Here is a 6,860-nt window from a genome sequence, read left to right on the forward strand (position 1 = left end):
CCTACCTCTCCCCTCTCATCTCACTCTACTCCCCTCCACACACTCTCCTACCTCTCCCCTCTCATCTCACTCTACTCCCCTCCACGCACTCTCCTACCTCTCCCCTCTCATCTCACTCTACTCCCCTCCACGCACTCTCCTACCTCTCCCATCTCATCTCACTCTACTCCCATCCACGCATTCTCCTGCCTCTCCCCTCTAATCCCACTCCACTCCCCTCCACGCACTCTCCTGCCTCTCCCCTCTCATCTCACTCCACTCCCCTCCACGCACTCTCCTGCCTCTCCCCTCTCATCTCACTCTACTCCCCTCCACACACTTTCCTACCTCTCCCATCTCATCTCACTCTACTCCCCTCCACACACTCTCCTACCTCTCCCCTCTCATCCCACTCTACTCCCCTCTACACACTTTCCTACCTCTCCCATCTCACCTCACTCTATTCCCCTCCACGCACTCTCCTGCCTCTCCCCTCTCATCTCACTCTACTCCCCTCCACGCACTCTCCTACCTCTCCCCTCTCATCTCACTCTACTCCCCTCCACGCACTCTCCTCCCTCTCCCCTCTCATCTGACCCTACTCCCTTCCACGCACTTCCTTACACCTCCCCACGGTCAGACTTCGACATTGGCATTTAGCTACTGAACATATTGCTGCCATACGAATAAAAAAATACATAGCGATACATAGAGATACGTAGAGATGCATAGCGACCCATACAGACACACAGCGACTTCGACGTTGCAATTAAGATCCTGCAAATATTCCTGCCATACGCGAGATCAGAACTGCATAGGCATTGTCGAACCGATACTCATGCGGGAAGCTCACTTGTTGCGGCGTGGTACACTTACGAATCATCGCGCCCAGCGGACTCGTGAGCCCCCCTCTCCAGGGTCGGAGGTGCCGGTACGGGGGTCCATTCCACCATCGCGGGGGGGGGTCCTGGGATAATTTAGAGGCGGGATTAGTTGAATTGTATATGTGTACTGTGTATGACTGTGTGTTGTATATGGGGGGAGCGGTGGTGTAGCGGTTAGCGCTATGCTGCGCTATGAACCTGGCGATCCGCTCACGGCCAACACCAGTGCCCATTATCTGAACCGGTCCTGGGCCTCCTCTAGGTCGACTCAGCCTCACATGAGTACCTGGTGCGGTGTGTGAACATCGCCATGGGGGAGACAAAGGCGGCCGGCTTGGTGTTGGTCACCCACCGCTTCGTGTGCCGGTGCGGCGCCTTCATTAGCGTTCGCTAACAGCACTTGCCCCAAATGTCCGTTCAGGCTATACGGGGGACATTTGGCTTTGTTATATATTTTTTCAAAGCGGCCTGTTGTCGTTCCCGTGTCACAGCGCCTCCCCGTGTGTTTCGTGACCCCCGGCATTGCAGGAGGGGCGCAGCCACCGCTTGGCGAGACTCCAATGCCGATGCTGCTGCATGGGTGGCGATGCTGCGTACTGCGTTGTTATGAAAACTACGATGATACACGAAGAGCAGGGAGCCGGACACAGTCGCCTGAGAAAGCACAACCGCATGAACGACATGTGTGTGTGTCATATGTAGTGTGTGTGTCATATATACTGTGTGTGTCATATGTAGTGTGTGTAGTTATGTATGTCCCCACATCAACTCTGTGAGTGTGTGAATATGGGTGTGAATCTGACTGTATCCGTGTATGTATGGATATAGGGGGAATTATGTATTTGTGTCCGAGTGTGTGAATATGAACGCGAGTGTGGATATTTGTCTGTATGTCTATCGGGGGGATATCTGTATGCGTGTGTGTGTGTGTGAATGCGTGTGTGTGTGTGTGAATGTGGGCACGTGAACGTGAATGATTGCCGGGTCAGGCGCGCTGCGTATGCATGCAGCATATTAACAGTGAGTGTGAACGTTTGTGTGTGAGCGTGCAGGTGAGTGCATGAGCATGTGCATCATGGGTGTTCACGGCGTGCGTGATTTTTAATGCGCGTATGTGCATGCGCTACATGCAACTGTTCATGTACTGCATACCATATTGGCAGCGTGAGTGTGAATGTTTGCGTGTGAGAGGGTGCCAATGTGAGTGTATGAGTGTGTGTGTGTATATCTGTATGTATGTATGTTTGGGGAGCGGTGGCGTGCCGGTTAGCGCGTTGCGCTACGAACCCGCGGCGACCCGAGTTCGATTCCCGCTCACGGCCAACACCAGTGACGATTATCTGAACCGGTCCTGGGGTCCCCTAGGTCGACTTAGCCTAAAGAAAGTGATGTGTAAACACCACTCATCACTCATACCTGGTGCCATGTGAAAACATCGCCACAAGGGAGACAAAGGCGGCCGGGCGTGGTGCTGGTCACCCATCGCCTGGTGTGCCGTGCCGGACTTCATAGGTGAATCGCGAACAGCACTTGCCCCAAAAGTCTGCAAAGGCTGTACGGGGGGGGGGGGGGGGTGTTTGTCTTTGCGAGAATGTGCCAATGAGAGAGTATGAATGCAGTGTGTGATTTTAAATGCGAGTGTGTGTATGCATGTATGTATGTACGTTCTGCATGTACCACGTGAACCACGCGAACCACGTGAACCGCGTGAGTGAGTGCATGAGGAGTGCGTGAGTGAGTGGGTGGATGCTTGTCCTCACTCGCCATACCGGGTCCCATGACTCGATCCTTTTATAAGACGCCGCCTGTTCCGTCACGTGGCCGCGTCTCGCAAATGGGGGGGAAGATCCCAGCTGCAGCATTGTCTGCTGAGATGTACAATGGAGCTATTGGGGTCAAACGGTGAGGAGACCACGACTGAACTTCAATACAAAAACACTCCATCAGCCACGCGAGATCTCGTGGAAAGTTGAAAACGCGCGAGATCTCGCGAGAACAAAACGAACCATCAATCTCCTCCTCCCTAGCACAAGACTCGCTTTAGAATTCAAACAAATTATGGTTGGTGATGGCGCTGCCTTTGGCAGTGGTGCACACGCACAAACAATAACAATACAAATTTACATTCGTCAATAAAATCAATATATCGTATTCGACATTTCGGGACATGACTCTTTCGTTATAGCACACTTTACAATTTTGATCATTTTATCTCAGTGGCGTAAAATAAAGCTGGGGTTTTCTATTGCGCGACCGATTAATTTACTTTCCCAATCATTGGCTCGATTATTCGAAAATTGTTGCCGAACAATCTCATATCTTTCTGCGCCCTCGTGTGTCGCTGGACGGGAGGTGATGGGCGGGCCTTTGTGACGTCATGGGCAGCATCGGACGCGTCACACTGGGTGTACCTAGTCGGGGGTTTCCCGTCTTCGGGAGGCCCGATATTAATCGACCATAAAAAAGTAGTCGATTATCATTTTTCATCGATTATTGGACTCCTCGCTCAGTTTGAATACTTTATTTAAATACGTTCTGACTTATAGCGAGGCAAATTTATGCGAATATTTAGTGCACATAATCATTTCCAGTAATAGGTTTTTACCCTTTCAACTGGTATAAAAACTGACACTGACACCTTTATACAAGGGATCATGTTTGCAATAACCACAACACAAGCTCTCAATACTCTGATAGTGCGCTGTTTTTTGAGTTGTACGCCTTTTGGCGTCATCTGGTCCAACACCAATGGAGACTAGGCTCTAAGAAAAGCTGTCTCGGGTGTGGACCAATCAACTTCAAGGACAGTGCATATCATTATCAGAGTTGTTTCTTTTTGTTTGCATTTTGACTGCTTGTGTTGTGGTTATTGCAAACATGATCCCTTGTATAAAGGTGTCAAAGGGTAAAAACCTATTACTATTTTTTGCCACTGCTAAAGGAGGTCTCATAGTGTAATCATTTCCATTTTGCGGGGATGAAGGAAGGCTGGTCAATACCACGAAAAATCGTCGCTGAGTCTCAAAAAAGGGGGTAGGAGCCAGCAGTGGATAGATGATGGCTGACCAAGAGAGATGAGCGCGCGCGTAATTGCATTGTGAAATAAAACATCTTCAATGACCTCCGAGGCCAATAATCAATTGTACCACGTAACGAGAAACCCCCATCGCAACATCGACATCGCACGAGTTGTGTTCGAGTCTTGATTTGAAGTTGTGTTGCGCGTGTCTCCGTGTTGTTCGTGGGGAGCGGTAGCGTAGCGGTTAGCAGAGGCAGGGGGGGGGGGGGGGTCGGAAACCTGTGTCTCTTCGTGCGGCTCTTCAAGGCATCGCTTCGTGACAGTTCTTTGTTAAGGACCCACCCGTCTCGTATTCACCACCACAGTGCATTGCGCCTCTTGAAATATTGAGGTCTTTTTTTATTTGTTTACAGAATTCGAAAAAATGTGGCTTTTTTTTCTTCTAATTTTGGTTGCCGACTCGTGCGTTAGCGCTTTGTGCTACGAACCCGGCGTTCCCAATTCGATTCCCGCTCACGGCCACCAACACCAGTGACAACTTTACAGAACCGGTCCTGCCTGGGTCTCGCCTACTTCGACTCAGCCTCAAATGAGTATACCCAGTGCTGTGTGTAAAGATCGCCACGAGGGAGACAAAGTTCGGCTGGGCGTGCTTGGTGCTGACCACCCAGCCTCCTCGTGTGCCGTGCCGGCCTTCATAGGTGCTCGCTAACAGCACTTGCCCCTACAGTCTGTTAAGGGGTATCTGTGGCTTTGTGTGGCTGGTTCGGTTCCCCCGTGATCCCCACCCACTGCGACCTCCCCTCCGAATCTCTAAGAACAACTCCACGTCTCTGAAGAAACCTAACCCAGACACCTTTATTATAAATAATATTCGTCGCGAAAGCCTACGTGTTAAACTATATATATACACAAACATGTATACTAATTAACAACTGCACGTAATGGGTAATCACTCTAATTTACATTTAAATTGAGGCTGTTGATGAACACGAGCAGACGAGTTTCTTTGGAGACAGGCAGAATGATGATGATGGCTGCTGCTGTTGCTGCTACTGTTAGGCGTGTCACTGACGCTGCTGCTGCTGCTGTTGCTCCTGCTGCTGATGGGTACCGTTGCCATTACTGCTGCTACTGATAATACTGCTGCTGCTGATTACAATACCACTGCCGTTACTGACAATACTCCTGCTGCTACAGATAAGACTGCTGCTATATAGCGAAACTATTGCCGTTGTTACTGCTGCTACTGATAATGATACACGTACTACTGCAGCTACAGGTGCTGTCAATGCCGATGACGATGATGATGCTGCTATCAATGCTGCTGCTGATATTAGTGATGCTGCTGCATACTGCTAATGATGCTGCTGCTGTTGTTGCTACTGCTGATGCTTTTGCTTCTCAGAATATTTATGTATCCTGGAGGAATCCGATGAGCTATAAAGCTCTTTTTCACAGATGTCCAGCAGGGGCGAGTCACAGCGTTGTAACACAACAAACAATTCACAAACACGATAGGAGTGCACAGTATAAGAAAGGCGAACAAATCACTGAAAAACAAAAATCCAGGGTGCTTCAAAAAATGTTAACACTCATATGAGAATGTCGTTTTTAATGGGAAATGAACGGACAACACACGGTAACATGATGACAAATGTAATGTTAATAGCTTTAAAAAGTCAAAAAGTCTCCACTCGTTCGCGCGCCTGGAATCTTCTCCAGGTGGTCTCCAGAGCCCGGAGGCGGCACATTTCTCGAGGTGTTGTTGCAAATTCTCAGGAGTGTTAACGTTTTTTTGAAGCACCCTGTCAAAATAAAACGAAACTACTGACGCTGCTGATGAAGACGTTAACTGCTGCCGGTACTGCTGCTGCTGCTGATGATGATGAATAGCACCATTAATAACGATGCTGCTGCTGTTGCCTGTAGCAGCTGTCCGGCCTAAGCACAGCAGCGTCACGAGGCCGCGTCGCTGTTGTGACAGCGACTGTCGACGTCGCGAGCTGCTGGGGGTGGGGGGGGGGGGTGCGCGCACGAGTCGAGGGGTCGCGCTTTGGCGGGCGGGTGACGAGGAATTCCCGATCGCAAACACGTGGCGGCTTTTTCGTTGGCCGCCGAGTGAGGAGGGGACGTTTAATGGCCATTCAAAGGGCCCGCGTGAGAAGAAGAAGAAGAAGAAAAAAAAGATACAGAAATTGTGCTGTGACGGTTTCAACTGAAGACGGAAGCTTGTGTTGCCTCCGAAACGTTGTGATTTATTATTTTATTTCTATTCTTTTTATATTATTATTTATTATTTACTTTTTACCTACGTGACTTTACCGAAAAAAACCTAAGAGTATGAATCCTTGCAGTCACGAAAGCTTCAAATCTAGAAAGAAAAAAAGAGCCCGGAGACTGAGTGACGCCTTCCTGCGTGGGTAAACGAGCAGAATCATCGTGATGAAAGAAAAAAAAACCCGTTACATTATATATATTTGTAATGTTGCCGCGGTGTAAGAGTTGTTATTATTATTATTATTAAAACGCACGTGTGACTCCGGTCGCGTGGACAGAGCCGGTGAGCGAGCGGATGTTAATCGGAAGTTTGTGAGTGTTTGTGGGGTGGGGGTTAACTGAACCCATCATCTCACCGGGGTCGATACAATTACAACCAATTATTGAGGAAGTCCAATAATGGTTGTCCTATGAATATACTCGACCCCCCCCAGCCCCCGCTCGCCATAGGAATGGGGAATTCCACCAAGGGCTCTGGACCGTAAACCTGAGATGAGCACCAACGCATTGATGCTAATTTGAGCAGGAAATCACTTTGACGCGGTTGACTTTTGGTAAAGGTTCGCACAAATATCAAACAAAACAAAACCCATTACGTCAACATATTCTTTGGCGATGCTTGATGCTTTTCAGAGTAAATTCAAGGTCCACCCCTCGTGTGGACAGCCAGGCAATGAAAGGTAGTTCATCGGTAGTGC

The sequence above is a fragment of the Lampetra planeri genome, chromosome 10 (genome assembly GCF_965212315.1).
Source record: "Lampetra planeri chromosome 10, kcLamPlan1.2.h2, whole genome shotgun sequence".
Taxonomy (NCBI): Eukaryota; Metazoa; Chordata; class Hyperoartia; order Petromyzontiformes; family Petromyzontidae; genus Lampetra; species Lampetra planeri.